General features: G+C 37.9%; 1 long non-coding RNA gene across 1 annotated transcript in view; it reads left to right on the forward strand.

Annotated features, from left to right (window-relative positions):
• The window catches only part of LOC135268370 (uncharacterized), a 26,266-nt gene continuing 8,655 nt past the window's right edge, over nt 1-17,611 (forward strand). The window contains exon 1 of the long non-coding RNA XR_010336722.1: nt 1-161. This is a non-coding gene — a long non-coding RNA (uncharacterized LOC135268370). The remainder of the gene's footprint in view (nt 162-17,611) is intronic.

The raw sequence follows: 17,611 nt of genomic DNA on the forward strand, positions 1-17,611 counted from the left end.
GCCGAGTGGCGGCCTGGGGTTGGCCTGACGCCTTAGGGCCCAAGGGGCTTGGAGGGATGTTCAGGAAGCCCTGAGGTGGGAGGTTTGGGACACAGCCTGAGTCTCCTCAGAGCGCCTTCGACTCTGGAGGCCGCCGTGTGACGACCTGGCACAGGGCTGTGGTGAGGACCGATTAGAGAGGGATTTCCTTTTTCGTCCTCCCAAATACCAGGGATTGAGCATTGAGGGTCAGGCACGATGCTAGCCAGTGGCGTCCCTGCAAGAAACCAGACCGAGAAACGCAGAAGCCAAAGGCACATCCTAGGCGTTAAGGCCCGAACCCTCGGAGGGCCCTGGACCCTGTCGCAGGGCACGGGTTCTCCTGTGACTCAGCTTGTCCATGGACAGCTGGGTGCTCAGGCTCTGTTCTTTAACCTTGTTTCATCATCTGAATTGATAGAATTATGAGGTTAAAATAATGTATGAAAGTATATAGCGACTGGTACATATTTCCTTTCCCACACTTAGCTGATATGGGTTCCTTCGTTGCTTTGCTGTTTGGCATCCAAATTTGGAAGGCATTTTTCATTTACTCACGGAGCTAGCACAGAACTGGATTCGTAAAAGGAGGCCAAGAGGAATGGAATCAACATTCCTTCAAGCCCCTGCTGTATCTACAAAATCTTACCAGGATAACTCTTTGAGGCCTCCGTTTGTTAAATGTCCAAACCTCTATTTGGAATGGAAAAGTGCAGGCAAACTTTGAGAAGTTTCTAGGATATGTCTACATTAGATTTTTGTTCATTTGCAAAGTTGGTCACATCACTGAAAGCTTCTTACAGTTCACCTGGACTTTTCCTTTCACTCCATGTTTCGAAATGTCATTAAAGACAGTAAGGCAGCACTTAAAATGACCCTAGCCTAACTGTAAATCTCAGTGTCTTCAGTCATCCAGATTAGAGGCAACCATGTGCTTCCACGTCACCCCATGCTACTTTTTCACGGCACTTTTCACATTGTGTGGCAACTGTCTGATCTCTATCATCCTGCTAGCTGACAGGTTCCGTTTGGCGAGTACCATTTGTTGGGTTCTTGGAATCTAGTTTGGAGTGGAGACAATTAATATTTGCTAAATGAATATGAATGAATGAATGAATACAATTTCTTTACGAGCTTTGGCTTTTTCCTGATGAACTCATCCTTCAAAATTCCATTTTCCCATTTTTTCTAATTGTTTCATATTCATTATGGAAGAAAAACATTTGATTAAAAAACATCTAGCAAGACTTAGCTCAAATATCTCTTCCTCATAACTCTACTATTCAACCTGGCAGAACTGATTATTCCTTTTTTTTTTACATCCTTCTATATTATCTATTATATTTTGTAGCTCTCTACCTGCCACAGTCTCCTTCTACCACAATAGGAATATCTTGAAAGCAGGAATTCTTCTCATTTATTTTTATGTTCTCGATGCCTAGCCAGTACTGAACAATTAACATCCAGTAAATTTTAACAAAAGAGTAAGCAATCTAACACTATGCCCTTTACATTGGAAAGAAGGAATTCATTATAAAATGGTCTTAGGATTTCTTGAAATTGTTTTATCATCATCACATGGAATAATGGAGACTTCAATCCATCCTCTATTTCAGGTTCATGTAGTATAACCAAACTGTTACATAGACTACAAGATTGTAGATATTAGGAATTCTTTTTTCTGTTTAATTTGTCCTTCAACCTCTTTCCATGGCTTATGACCTTAATCCTAGGATGTCAGGGTGTATCATGTGGCCATTATGAGCTGATCAGAGTCCTTTCCGAAAACCCATCAACTCAGATGGTTTCCAATGTCTCCCACCTTTTCTGTATCTGGAGCAAGTAGTGTTCTGTTTTGCTCTGCTTTTGGACAGGGACTTGGGTTATTTTTAAAAATCAGGTAATTGCACTGTGAAGATTAAGGTCCCCTCATATATCCCCCATACTATATTAAGTTTCCACTTGAATTTTATAATAAATAAAAAAACTTCCTTCTATTATTCTTGAGAGACCCTTGGTTTCGGAAAAGAAGGGAGAGGTGTAGGGCTAAGGGCCCCACAGGGTCGTGGGTTGTCCCTTAGAGACAGGACACAGAAGTACAAAGAAAGTACAGCTGGGCTCAGGGGGGCCACACCACCTGTAAGTGGAGACAGGTGAGGCCCCGAATGTCCAGAAGCATCTGTATTTATTGGGTATAGGTTAAGGGGTAGGGTAGTGAGTGAAGTCATTTTTAAGGATAGTGATAGGGTCGTGAGCAATAAAACAAGGGGTCCACCCCCATTAGGTCACCTAGGTTAGGAGGTGGACAGTGCACAGCAAGGGGTCCACCCCATTAGGTCATCAAGGAAAGGAGGTGGGCCGTGTGCAGTAAGAGGTCCACCCCCATTAGGTCACTGAGGCATGGAGATGGGCCGTGCGCAGTGAAGAGGGTGCAGTGTGCAGTAGGGCATGCTACTCCGAAGACTGTAAGAGGATGCTTAAGTCACACAGCAGTGACAGAGATGTCAGGGTCTACCACCACCTGCTGGCAGCTTCCAGTGAGTTCTGTAGGAGGATGCTTTTGAGCTAGCACAGTAACAAGAGTTGATAAAGTTCACAGTCACCAAGGTGCAATTATCTGGAGGGGTTTTGAGCCCTAGAGTGCTTGAGGGATTGCTGGTCTGAGGACAGTCTTCCACAAGAACTGGACGCAAGTTCCTACAACTCCTTTGTCAGGAGGAGTGGCTCTTGCCCTAAGCCTGCCATACAGTGGGTATCTTTACGATACTAAATGCTGCCACCTGGGCCATGGATTCTTGTCCTGGTATAACTGTTTTCCCTTAAATCATGCTCTGCACCGTGTCTGCTCTAGACATTCCTCTGACTATAAACTGCTGATTCCTTAATTCATGCTCTGTACCATGTCTGCTCTAGGCATTCCTCCAATTATGAACTAGGATATAGTTATATATATATAGGGAAATAACTGAGTGGTAAGACTATAAACTAAGATACTCTTTAAACTCTCATTCTATAAACTAATATATGATTATATATAAAGGATTATATAAAAGGAAATAACTGAGTAGTAATCACTATAAACTGAGATAGTCTTCAGGCACTAATTGTGCCAGGATTTTGCTTAGCTGTCTTTCCTCAGTGCCTATATGGAGGATTACCCACAAGAGGGGATGTTCTTATCCTAATACAAATACGTAAAGGATAAAGGGGGAAAGGATAAGGCCAGGGATGGAATGTGTATGACAGGTGTTTGAATAATAATTGTGAGCCACTTCGATATTTTTTATGGAAACAAGATGCAGGAAAATTGGGCAAAACAAATAAATCATATTTATTTTTTGCTATCTTAGACCCGTGTATATAGAGAACTATAAGCAGAAATGCAGTATACTGTACAATCTATAGTTTTTTACTACTAGTTGGCCTTGTTTAAAGTTGCTTAGAAAAATTAACATTCACTGGATATTTTTAGAAAATAATTCGAGTAAGAAATACCCTGTTAAGAGAATGAAAAAGACAAGCTACAGATAGGGAGAAAATATTTGCAAACCATATGTCTGACCTAGGACTTGTATCTATAATATATAAACGACTCTCAAAACCCAATAGTAAAAAAATCAATTTGAAAATAGACAAAATATATGAAATGGCATTTCACTGAGGAGGATATACAGATGACAAATAAGAATATGAAAAGGTTCTCAACATCATTAGCTATTAGACAAGAAAAAAACCCACAATGATAGATCACTACATGCCATGATAATGACTAAACTAATAAATAGTGATAACACCAGTACTGGCAAGAACGTGAATAAACTGCATCACTCATGTTGCTGGTGGGAATGTAAAATGGTACAGCCACATTTTTAAAACTATGTACTTGCCATATGACTGAGAAATTGCAGTTAGGCATTTATCCCAAAGAAATGAAAACATGCTCATGCAAAAACCTGTACATGAATGTTAATAGCAAGTATATTCCTAATAGCCCTAAACTGGAAACAACCTAAATGTCCTTCAATGGGTAAATGGTTAAACAAACTGTGGTACATCAATACCAAAGGGTCCTACACAGCAATAACAAGAAAAATGAACTATTGATATGTGCAACAGCTTAGGAAGGTTCTCTGGAGAATTTTACTGAGTGAAAAAAATAGCAAAAGGTTACATACTGCATTATTCTATTTATATAATATTCTTAGATTAACAAATTTATAGAGATGGAGAAAAGATAAGTGGCTTCCAAGAGTTAGCGATGGGGAAGAAAAGAGATGAATGTGCCTATAAAAGGATAGCATCAGCCATGGGCTGATGAACTGTTCTGTATCTTATGTGTAGTGATAGTTATCAAAGCTACACAAAAGTGATGAAATTGCTTGGAATAACACACACACATACACACACACACAGAGAAAGAGAAAAACATGTGCTTGTAAGTGAGACTTTGGAATCCGTGGATTGTACCAATGTCAATTAGTTTTGATTGTGTACCACAGTAATGGTGCGTCCTGTAAAGGTTTTGAAACTTTATGAAAATCTAAAATTATGTAAAAATAAAAAGTTTTTAAAAATTCTAAGAAATTAAGATTCCAGTGTCCCAAAATAAAATTTTCTTAGAATACATACACAGACAATTCAAGACCAGATGATCATAGGGGGCAATGAGAGTAGAGAAAGCATAGGCCTTTGAGTTACAGCAGGATTAGCCTCCATTTGTAAAAGCCCTGTGACACAGGCAAATCATTTACCCTTACACTTTGGTTCTGAGGACTGCATGAATTAACATAAATATAGTTAACATGTTTGCATTAAATAAATACTTGAGATGCAACAAAACATAGTGGGAAAAGGAAGGGCTTTATATTTGAAAGTCCCTGTTTATTATCTCAGGGTGACATGGATAATAAAATGTTCTGAGTTAGGTTATTCATCTATAAAAATGGAACTATACTTAAATATGAAGACTAAATGAGCCAATATGGGTAAAAGATCCTTCACAGTAAACATGTAATAAGTTGTAGTTATTAGTAATATGAATGAAATAAAAAAAGTATGTTCTCTCCTAGGATTCTTAAAAATTAAAAATCTTAAAATAGGTTTTTTAAAAATTTGATCTATTTAGTCATAATTTTTGCACAGTAAAACTTACCCTTTTATATTGTACAATGTGATGATATTTTAGCAAATGTTTATAGTTTTATTCCCTTAGTGTCTTTTGAAGAAAAAAGTTTGTAATTTTAATGAAATTGAATTATTCACATATTTTTTCTTTTCTAAATGGTAGTTTGTTTTGTTGTTATTGTTCAAAGAAATCTTTTCCTAACCCAAGGTAAAACAAAACAAAACAAAACCAAACCCAACAAAAACAAACTTTCAGTGTTTTTGTTTAGAAATTTTATAATTTTAGCTCATGTATTTAGGTCTATAATTAATTTTAAATTAACTTTTTGTAGTGAGGTAAGGGTTGAGGGTTTTATTTTATTTTTACATATGAATATCCAATTGTTATGGTGCCATTTGTTGCAAAGACTATACTTTCCAGATTAAATTATCTTGGTGTTTGTGCCAAAAATTAATTGACCATATGTATGTGAGTTTATTCTTTGACTCTTTATTGTGTTCCATCAATCTATATATCTGTCTTTGTGCCAATACCACATTGTTTTGATTTTCTAAACTGCTTAAAAGACAATTTTTAAATGAGGTAATATAAATCCTCTAACTTTGTTATTTTTCCTCAAAATTGTTTTGGCTACTTAAGGTCTTCTATTTTCTATATGTATTTTAGAATATGCTTGTTAATTTCTGCAAAAAAATTAAAAACGTTCTAGGGTTTTATTAGAATTGCATTGTAGGTAGAGATCAATTTGATGAGAATTAACTTTGGAGCAATGTTGAATCTTTTAATCCATGGACACAGTTCATCGCTCTATGAAAATCTTTAATTTCTCTCAGCAATGTTTTAAATTTTTCAGTGAACAAATCTTGGACACATTTGTTACACTGTTGTAAATAATATTAATTTTAAATATTTTAGTCCCCAGTTTTTCATTGCCAGTATACCAAGATATATTTTTGTATATTGGCCTTATATCTTATAAATGTGCTTGGACTTCATTAGTAGTTCTTGTAACTTTTGGTAGATTCCTTGGGATTTCTTTTATACATAGTTATATCATCTGTGAATAAAGGCAGTTCTATGTCTTCTAATATGTGTGCCTTTTATTTCCTTTTCTTGCTTTACTGCAGTGGTTAAGAACTTCAGTATAGATTAGAATAAAATGGTTAGAATTTATATTCTTGCTTTGCTTCTGATTTAAGGAGAAAGTATTTCACCAATACAATGTTAGCTACAGGTTTTACTTAGATCCTTTTTATCAGGATGAGGAAGTTTCCTTTTTTTGCTATGTTATTGAGAATTTTTATCATCAAATACTATTGAATTTTATCAAAATACTTGTTCACATCCTATTGATGTATGTTTTGTCTTTTTTTGTTAATTGGGTGAATTATATTGATTTTTTTAAGATGTTGAACCAATTTTGTATTTCCAGGATAAACCTCACTTATTCATAATGTATTGTACTTTATATAATACTGGATTCAATTTGCTAATATTTTTTAACATCTATGTGCATGGATTTTTAAATTTTCTGTTTATTGCCATAAAATATATGTAAAACAAAATTTACCATTTAAACCATTTTTTTCTTTTTTTAAATTGCATTTTAGGTTTTGGGGTACATGTGAAGAACATGCAAGATTGTTGCATAGGTACACACATGGCATGCATGTGATTTGCTGCCTTGCTCCCCATCACCTACATCTGGCATTTCTCCCCATGCTATCTCTCCCCACTTCCCGACTCCCAGCTGTCCCTCTCCTATTTCCTCCCAACAGACCCCAGTGTGTGATACTCCCCTCCCTGTATCCATGTGTTCTCATTGTTCAACACCCACCTGTGAGTGAGAACATGTGGTGTTTGATTTTCTGTTCTTGTGTCAGTTTGCTGAGAATGATGGTTTCCAGTTTCATCCATGTCCCTACAAAGGACACGAACTCATCGTTTTTTATGGCTGCATAATATTCCATGGTGTATATGTGCCACATTTTCCTTGTCCAGTCTATCTTGGATGGGCATTTGCGTTGGTTCCAGGTCTTTGCTATTGTAAACTGTGCTGCAATGAACATTCGTGTGCATGTGTCCTTATAGTAGCATGATTTATAATTCTTTGGATATATGCCCAGTAATGGCATTGCTGGGTCAAATGGAATTTCTATTTCTAGGTCCTTGAGGAATGGCCACACTGTCTTCCACAATGGTTGAACTAATTTACACTCCCACCAACATTGTAAAAGTGTTCCTGTTTCTCCACATCCAATCCAGCATCTGTTGTCTCCAGATTTTTTAATGATCGCCATTCTAATTGGAGTGAGATGGTATCTCAGTGTAGTTTTGATATGCATTTCTCTAATGACCAGTGATGATGAGCATTTTTTCATATGTTTGTTGGCCTCATGTATGTCTTCTTTTGTAGTGTCTGTTCATATCCTTCGTCCACTTTTGAATGGGCTTGTTTTTTTTCTTGTAAATCTGTTTTAGTTCTTTGTAGATTCTGGATATCAGCCCTTTGTGAGATGGGTAGATTGCAAAAATTTTTTCCCATTCTGTTGGTTGCCGATTCACTCTAATGATTGTTTCTTTTGCCATGCAGAAGCTGTGGAGTTTGATTAGGTCCCATTTGTCTATTTTGGCTTTTGTTGCCAATGCTTTTGGTGTTTTGGTCATGAAGTCCTTGCCTATGCCTATGTCCTGAATGGTTTTGCCTCGATTTTCTTCTAGGGTTTTTATGGTGTTAGGTCTTATGTTTAAGTCTTTAATCCATCTGGAGTTAATTTTAGTGTAAGATGTCAGGATGGGGTCCAGTTTCTGCTTTCTGCACATGGCTAGCCAGTTTTCCCAACACCATTTATTAAACAGGGAATCCTTTCCCCATTGCTTGTTTTTGTCAGGTTTGTCAAAGATCGGATGGCTGTAGATGTGTTGTGTTGCCTCCGAGGCCTCTGTTCTGTTCCCTTGGTCTATATCTCTGTTTTGATACCAGTACCATGCTGTTTTGATTATTGTAGCCTTGTAGTATAGTTTTAAGTCAGGTAGTGTGATGCCTCCTGCTTTGTTCTTTTTGCTTAGAATTGACTTGGCTATGCAGGTTCTCTTTTGGTTCCATATGAAGTTTAAGGTGTTTTTTTCCAGTTCTGTGAAGAAGGTCCTTGGTAGCTTGATGGGGATAGTGTTGAATCTGTAAATTACTTTGGGCAGTATGGCCATTTTCATGATATTGATTCTTCCTAACCATGAACATGGAATGTTTCTCCATCTGTTTGTATCTTCTCTTATTTCATTGAGCAGTGGTTTGTAGTTTTCCTTGAAGAGGTCCTTTACGTTCCTTGTTAGTTGTATTCCTAGATATTTTATTCTCTTTCTAGCAATTGTGAATAGGAGTTCACTCTTGATTCGGTTCTCTTTTAGTCTCTTATTGGTATATAGGAATGCTTGTGATTTTTGCACATTGATTTTGTATTCTGAGACTTTGCTGAAGTTGCTTATTAGTTTCAGGAGATTTTGAGCTGAGACAATGGGGTCTTCTAGATATACAATCATGTCATCTGCAAATAGTGACAATTTGACTTTCTCCTTTCTTATTTGAATACCCTTTATTCCTTTTTGTTGCCTGATTGCTCTGGCTAGAACTTCCAATACTATATTGAATAGGAGTGGTGAGAGAGGGCATCCTTGTCTATTGCCAGATTTCAAAGGGAATGCTTCCAATTTTTGCCCATTCAGTATGATATTGGCTGTTGGTTTGTCATAAATAGCTTTTATTATTTTGAGATACGTTCCATCAATACCTAGTTTATGGAGGGTTTTTAGCATAAAGCGCTGCTAAATTTTGTCAAAGGCCTTCTCTGCATCAATTGAGATAATCATGTGGTTTTTGTCGTTGATTCTGTTTATGTGGTGAATTACATTCATAGACTTGCATATGTTGAACCAGTCTTGCATCCCTGGGATGAATCCTACTTGATCATGGTGGGTAAGCTTTTTGATGTGCTGTTGCAATCAGTTTGCCAGTATTTTATTGAAGATTTTTGCATCTATATTCATCATGGATATTGTCCTAAAGTTTTCTTTTCTTGCTGAGTCTCTGCTGGGTTTTAGTATCAGGATGATGTTGGTCTCATAAAATGACTTGGGAAGGATTCCGCTTTTTTGATTGTTTGGAATAGTTTCAGAAGGAATAGTACCAGTTCCTCTTTGTATGTCTGGTAAAATTCAGCTGTGAACCCATCTGGACCTGGGCTTTTTTTTGGTGGTAGGCTTTTAATTGCTGCCTTAACTTCAGACCTTGTTATTGGTCTATTCAGGATTTCGACTTCTTCCTGGTTTAGGCTAGGGAGGATGCAAGTGTCCAGGAATTTATCCATTTCTTCCAGGTTTACTAGTTTATGTGTATAGAGTTGTTTGTAATAATCTCTGATGATGGTTTGTATTTCTGTGGAATCCGTGGTGATATCCCCTTTGTCATTTTTTATTGGATCTATTTGATTATTGTCTCTTTTCTTTTATATTAATCTGGCTAGTGGTCTGTCTATTTTGTTGATCTTTTCAAAAAACCAGCTTCTGGATTTATTTATTTTTTGAAGGGTTTTTTGTGTCTCCATCTCCTTCAGTTCTGCTCTGATCTTAGTTATTTCTTGTCTTCTGCTAGGTTTTGAGTTTTTTTGATCTTGCTCCTCTAGCTCTTTCAATTTTGATGATGGGGTGTCGATTTTAGATCGTTCCTTGCTTCTCATGTGGGCACTTATTGCTATACATTTTCCTCTAGACACCACTTTAAATGTGTCCCAGAGATTCTGGTTAGTTGTGTCTTCGTTCTCATTGATTTCAAAGAACATCTTTATTTCTGCCTTCATTTCATTGTTTATCCAGTCAACATTCAAGAGCCAGTTGTTCAGTTTCCATGAGGTTGTGCAGTTCTTAGTTAGTTTCTCAATTCTGAGTTCTAACTTGATTGCACTGTAGTCTGAGAGACTGTTATGATTTCCATTCTTTTGCATTTGCTGAGGAGTGATTTACTTCCAATTATGTAGTAAATTTTAGAGTAGGTGTGATGTGGTACTGAGAAGAATGTATATTCTGTAGATTTGGGGTGAAGAGTTCTGTAAATGTCTATTAGGTTTGCTTGGTGCAGGTCTGAGTTCAAGTCCTGGATATCCTTGTTAATTTTCTGTCTGGTTGATCTGTCTAATATTGACAATGGGGTGTTAAAGTCTCCCACTATTATTGTGTGGGAGTCTGAGTCTCTTTGTAAGTCATTAAGAACTTGCCCTATGTATCTGGGTCCTCCTGTATTGGGTGCATATATATTTAGAATCGTTAGCAGTTCTTGTTGCATTGATCCTTTTACCATTATGTAATGTCCTTCTTTGTCTCTTTCAATCTTTGCTGGTTTAAAGTCTATTTTATCAGAGATGAGAACTGGAACTCCTGCTTTTTTGTTGCTCTCCATTTGCTTGGTAAATCTTCCTCCATCCCTTTATTTCAAGCCTTTGTGTATCCTTGCATGTGAGATGGGTTTCCTGGATACACCACAGCAATGGGTTTTGGCTTTTTATCCGATTTGCCAGTCTGTGTCTTTTGATTGGGGCATTAAGTCCATTTACATTTAGGGTTAATATTGTTATGTGTGAATTTGATCCTGCCATTTTGATGCTAGCTGGCTGTTTTGCCCATTAGTTGATGCAGTTTCTTCATTGTGTTGATGCTGTTTACCATTTGGTATGTTTTTGGAGTGTCTGGTACTGGTTGTTCCTTTCTATGTTTAGTTTTTCTTTCAGGAGCTCTTGTAAAGCAGGCCTGGTGGCGATGAAATCTCTGAGTACTTGCTCGTTCGCAAAGGATTTTATTTTTCCTTCACTTATGAAGCTTAGTTTGGCTGGATATGAAATTCTGGGTTGAAAGTTCTTTTCTTTAAGGATGTTGAATATCGGCCCCCACTCTCTTCTGGCTTGTAGGGTTTCTGCTGAGAGATCTGCTGTAAGTCTGATGGGCTTGCCTTTGTGGTTAACCCGACCTTTCTCTCTGGCTGCCCTTAGCATTTTCTCCTTCATTTTAACCCTGGTGAATCTGATGATTATGTGCCTTAGGGTTGCTCTTCTTGAGGAATATCTTTGTGGTGTTCTCTGTATTTCCTGGACTTGAATATTGGCCTACCTTGCTAGGTTGGGCAAGTTTTCTGATAGCTTTTGAGTTTTTTTCAAGCTGGATAATATCCTGAAGAGTATTTTCCAGCTTGGATTAATTCTCTCCATTACATTCAGGTACACCTAGCAAATGTAGATTAGGTCTTTTCACATAGTCCTATATTTCTTGGAGACTTTGTTCATTCCTTTTTACCCTTTTTTCTCTAATCTTGCCTTCTCGTTTTATTTCATTTATGTTGATCTTTGACCTCTGATGTCCTTGCTTCTGATTGGTCAATTCAGCTGTTAAAACTTGTGTATGCTTCGCAAAGATCTCGTGTTGTGTTTTTCAGCTCCATCAATTCACTTATATTCCTCTCTAAATTGTTTATTCTCGTTAGTATTTCATCAAATCTTTTTTCAAGGTTCTTAGTTTATTTGCATTGGGTTAGAACATGTTCTTTTAGCTCACGGAAGTTTCTTATTACCCACTTTCTGAAGCCTGATTCTGCCACTTCATCACATTCATTCTCCATCCAGCCTTGTTCCCTTGCTGGTGAGGAGTTGTGATCCCTTGTAGGAGGAGAGGTGTTCTGGTTTCGGGTGTTTTCATCCTTTTTGTGCTGGTTTCTTCCCATCTTTGGGATTTATCCACCTGTCATCTTTGTAGTTGTTGACTTTCAGATTGAGTCTCTGAGTGGACGTCCAGTTTGTTGATGATGAAGTTGTTTCTTTCTGTTTCTTAGTTTTCCTTCTAACAGTCAGGCCCCTCTGCTGTAGGACTGCTGAGGTCCACTCCAGGCCCTGCTTGCTTGGGGATCATCTTCAGTGGCTGCAGAACAGTAAGGGTTGCTGTCAGTTTCTTCTTCTGCTATCTTTGTCCCAGAAGGATACCCGCCAGATGTCAGTCTGAGCTCTCCTTTATGAAGTGACTCTTTGGATATATGGGGGTCAGGGAGCTGCTTGAGGAGACAGTCTGTCCTTTAGAGGAGCTCAAGTGCTGACCCTTGAGCTCTGTTGTTCATTCAGAGCTGCTGGGCAGGTACGTCTGCTGTAGCAGAACTCATAAATCCCTTTTTTTTTTCCAGGTGCTCTGTCCCAGGGAGTTAGAGCTTTATTTATGAGTTTCTGTTGTGCTGCTGCCTTTTTTCAGGGCTGCCCTGCCCAGTGAGGAGGCAGCCTAGTCACTGTCTGCCTGCAGAGGCTTTGCTCAGCTGCTGTGGGCTCCACCCAGCTGCTGTGTGAACTTCCCTGCAGTCCTGCTTATGTGGGTATAGTTAGAACTGCCTCGGCAATGGCGGCCCACCTCTATAATGACGGACTCTGTCTGTAATGGTGGACTGCCTCAGCAATGGCTGGCTGCTTCAGCAATGGCAAACTACCTCCGTAGTGGTGGACTGCCTTGGTAATGGCGGAAGCCCCTCCCCCACAGAGCTGGACTGTCTCAGGTTCAGCTGTGCTTGCTGTGAAACTCTCAATCCAGAGCATTTCCGATTGCTGTTTTTTTGTGGGGGTGGGACCAGCCGAGCCTGATCACCTGGGTCCCTGCCTCAGAGCCCTTTTTTTTTTTTTTTTTTTTTTTAGTTGAATGGTCGACTCTGTCTCCCAGGTGTTCCAGTCGCCTGTTGAAAAGGCACCGGGATCTGTGTGATTTCCTGTGCGGCAACACACTGCACCGGCTGAAACAGCCGCGCTGAGATTTGTGGTGCTTTTTTGCCCAGGAATGTCCTGGCCTGGCTCCCTGTTTCAGTCCCCTTTTTAATCAGTTGAATGGTTGATTCTGTCTCCCAGGAGCTCCAATCACCAGCTAAAATGGGGCCAGGACCCATGTATTTTGTATGGAGAACCGCCATGCTGGGGCGCTGACCATAACAGCCACGCTGGCCAAAACAGACGTGCTGACCAAAACAGCCACACTGGTGACCCATGGGGCTCCTCCACCTGGGAATCTCCTGGTCTGTGGGCAATAAAAATCCATTTGGAAATGCAGTGTCCACTCACCCTCTGCACTTTGGCTGGGAGCTGCAATCCTGAGCTGCTCCTAATTGGCCATCTTAGATCGAGTCTCTCCATTTAAGCCATTTTTTAGTGTAGAGCTCAGTGTCATTAAGTATATTCACATTATTGTACAACCATTAACAGTATCCATTTCCCGATTTTTTTCATCATCCCAGACTGAAATTGTATGCATTAAACAACTCCTCATTCCCTCCCCACATCCTAGACCCTGTTAATCACTATTCTACATTGTCTTTATGAATTTCATTATTCTAGTACCTCAAGTAGAATCATGTATGTGTTCATTTTTGCCTGGCTTATTTCACTCAGCATAATGTTTTTAAGGTTCATCCATGCTGTAGCATGTATTTCCTTCCTTTTTAAGGATTAGTAGTATTCTTTTGTATTTATGTACCACATTTGGCTTATCCATTCATCCATGAATGGACATTTGGGTTGTTTCTGACTTTTGGCTACGTCAATAATGCTACTATTAAAATTGTATACAGATATATTTTAGAGTCTCTCTATCCAATTCTTTTGGGTATTCCTGGAAATGGAATTGCTGGGTCATACAGTAATTCTATGTTTAATTTTTTGAGGAATTCCCATAGTGTTTTTCACAACAGCTGCATCATTTTACATTTCTACCAGCAATGCACAAGAGTTCCAATTTATCCACAATCTCACCAAAACTTGTTGTTTTCTGTTTTTTGTTTTGTTTTGTTTTTGTTTTCAATAATAGCCATTTTAATGGGGGTGAAGTGATACTAATGGAGTTGTGCATCTATGTTCATAAGAGACATTGGTCTGTACTTTCCTCTTTTAAAATTGGATTTAAGCATTTTGTGTAAAGAAAAATAATGAGAAGTCAAAGATGACCCAGAGGTTTCTTGGCTACAATATTGGTATGTGGAGCAATGGAGAATCCTGGAGAAACAGCAGATTTACAAGGACAGGGGAGGAGGGATTGGTGTTAAAAGCACTAATTCATTATTGAGAAATTTGAGCTCACAAAGATTGTGGGCCATCCTGATAAAGATTTATAGTTGGCAATTGAGAAAACATAACTAAAGCTTTTTTAAGGAGTAAGGATCAGAAATACAGATAATGATAATATCTACCATTTAGTGAGTATCTATTATGTGTTTGAGAATTGCCAGCCTAACTGTAGTAGCTGAAGTCACAGAAATGTGTAGTTCTTCCTAGTGAGAAAGTGGAAATTAAGAAGGGGGCCAAGAATAGAACCTTAAAGAATCAAAATTTAAAGACCTTGCAGCAAAGAAACAGCTAATAGAAACTGACATGCATTAAAAGATGAGGGTGAAGAAGAAATTGTATCATGAAAATCAGACTAGAACATGGTGTCAAAAAAGAAGGCGCTAATTCTCTAATTTTTAAAGTATTCAAATTCTCTTCTATGCTCAGCCAGTGAACATGTCTATCACTGTAATTATTAATTACCCATTAATTTTAGTCAGAGAATAACTGAGAGTATTAGTACTTGTATATTAGTATATTATACTAAACAAGTACGGATAAGGAGTTCCCATAAAAGAAAAATTATGGTGACAAAGTATAAATATCCTTTGAGCTAACATAAGTATCTCAAACCTGACATTCTAAATTAAACCAGGTTCTGTTTCAGTTGTGAAAAGACTAAGATCTTGAAAAAAAAAACTCTAAATTTGTCATTACCTTCTTAACTCAAAACCATACCAGGACAAAACAAAAACCTTGATAACAAGCAATTAGGCATTTTAAAACATTTACTTTTAAAATCAGAATAACACACTGTATTTGCTGACATATAGTCCTGTTTGTTACCAGATATTTTCAGCAAACAGACATCTTTAAGCATCTTCATCTGCTTTTATCAAACCTTCAAGTGGCTCCTGCTGCTGTTGACAATCACAGCAGCCTCTTGAGGGTAAAGCATGGGGAGAGAAAAATAACCATGTATTCCTCAAAATTCAGAAGTAATAAAACACTTGAGTGGGTAAAATGTGCAGGTGTGTGGTATCAATGAAGGCCAAATATAATTTCTACACATGCTCTAAAATGAAGAATAGTGTAAGCATATCACATATTTATTAATTATTAGTGAATCAAATTATATATTATTTAAAACTATTCAATTCTAGATTTTATGGAATAGCTATTAAACTGATGAAAGTAATCCTTAAAAATTATGACATGTTTAAACACACATGATCATTTAAAAACACAGTTAAGCATTTAATATGGTAAAGAATTTCACAAAATCAGAAGCGTTATTGACCCAACGTAATTATTCTCAAGGTAGAAAGAGAACAAAATGATTTAATTATGTTTATAAATGTCTTTCTCCCCACTCCCTCAAAACCCCTCTCAGTTCAACAAATACCTTCTGAGTGGGTCCTATTTGAAGTTTATAAGGGATTCAAAGATGTATTACATGGTCCTTTGTTTCAAGCAATACATCTTGTGTAGGGGACGCTGACATGTACATCTATATAGTAGGGGAAGCAATGGGAGAAGGGGTAGTGAGTATACTGAAGGCTTAAGAAAGGAAATAGTAGGTGATCATTTTAGATATTGAGGTAGAATTTAACCAATACAAATAAAGATGAATAGGTGGTGGTGGTAAGAAGAAAGTTAGGTGGAGGGAACAGACTAAACTGCATAGAAAAGCAGCCAAATATAGAGCATCTCCAGGAAAATAAGAGCAATGCATTTCCAAGGAGGTTAAGGCACAGGTATGCAGTGAAAGGTAAATGTGAGAAAAATGGGCTGGAGTCAGATTGAGAGGGTCTTAGATATAGGATTGAAGGTTTTAACTGTTAGTATGTGTGTATGTAGAAGAAATTGAAGGTGAGAATATTCCCAAAATTGCCCAATGGAGGACGACTGTGTTTCCCTGTGAAGAATGGATTTCAGGGTGAGATAGTCCAGACATATAAGAAGTCTATATTATACTTTAAGGTCTGAACAATTTTTTCCCCTATCTTGAAATACGAGAAAGTAAACCTAGGCAAAAAGAAATCCTAATGAAAGTTTAAAAATTCTATTTTTTAAAAACATGACATCAATATAATGGCTCCCTTTAAGTATACACAACTTAAGATTCTAGAGTTCAATAACCTCTTATTTTGGAGGGGGCAGGGGGAGATGGAGTCTGGCTCTGTCACCCAGGCTGGAGTGCAGTGTGGCACAATCTCGGGTCACTGCAACTTCCACCTCCTGGATTCAAGCAATTCTCCTGCCTCAGCCTCCCGAGTAGCTGGGACTACAGGTGCCTGCTGTTGTGCCTGGCTAATTTTTTATATTTTAGTAGAGACGGGGTTTCACCATGTTGCCGGGGCTGGTCTTGAACTCCTGAGCTCAGGCAATCAGCCAGTCTGGGCCTTCCAAAGTATTACAATTACAGGTGTGAGCCACTGCACTGTCTCACTTCAGCTTTTAGGAAAATGGGATTTCAGAGAAGTGAAGGGACTTGATCTTAGTTACTCTCTCTGTCAGAAGTAGAACCCAAAATAGGATAAAGATCTTTAGATTCTGAGTTCAGTCTTTTTTCCAAATAACCTGGCATTCAATAATAATATGTATTTGCTTGATAGTCATCTTTAAAGAGTCTCAGTTTAATTGGGAAGAAAAGAATTATTTTCCTTTCCAAAGAGATTGTTTGAACCATCAAGTATTAAAATTAAGCATTTTTTTAGGAAAGTCCTGAAGGAATTTTTCATTAATAGAAAAAGTACATGTAATTATAACAACTGTAAATAAATGTGCTTGAAAATTTAAAGATGACTGAATAACAAATTATTTTATATTTATATCTTCCTGAATTTTTCTTTATTAGCAAAGTGAAATTGTAGACTCATGATAGTCACAGATTCTTAAAACCATAAAGATAAAATTAACTGATTCATGTTATATGTAGTTATAATCATTTATTTATTTGAGACAGAGTCTCGCTGTGTCGCCAGGTGCCAGCCTGGAGTGCAGTGGCGTGATCTCGGCTCACTGCAATCTCCACCTCCCAGCTTCAAGCAATTCTTCTGCCTCAGCCTCCCGAGTAGCTGGGACTATAGGCACCCCCAGCTAATTTTTGTATTTTTTAGTAGATACGGGGTTTCACCATGGTCTCGATCTCTTGACTTCGTGATCCACCCGATTCGGCCTCCCAAAGTGCTGGGATTACAGGCGTGAACCACCCTGTTGCTAAAGAGAGCAGAGATTTACATAAAAATAGAAGATGTACACCTACCCTCTAGTGGCTTACAATCAAATAGAATTTGGGGTACTTGAAAAAGACATGTTAATCCTTATTAAAAGCAAATTTAAGAAATGTTATCCCTTTAATTAC

The sequence above is a fragment of the Aotus nancymaae genome, unplaced genomic scaffold (genome assembly GCF_030222135.1).
Source record: "Aotus nancymaae isolate 86718 unplaced genomic scaffold, 86718_ANA_hifiasm-v0.15.2.pri h1tg000040l, whole genome shotgun sequence".
NCBI classification, from domain to species: Eukaryota; Metazoa; Chordata; class Mammalia; order Primates; family Aotidae; genus Aotus; species Aotus nancymaae.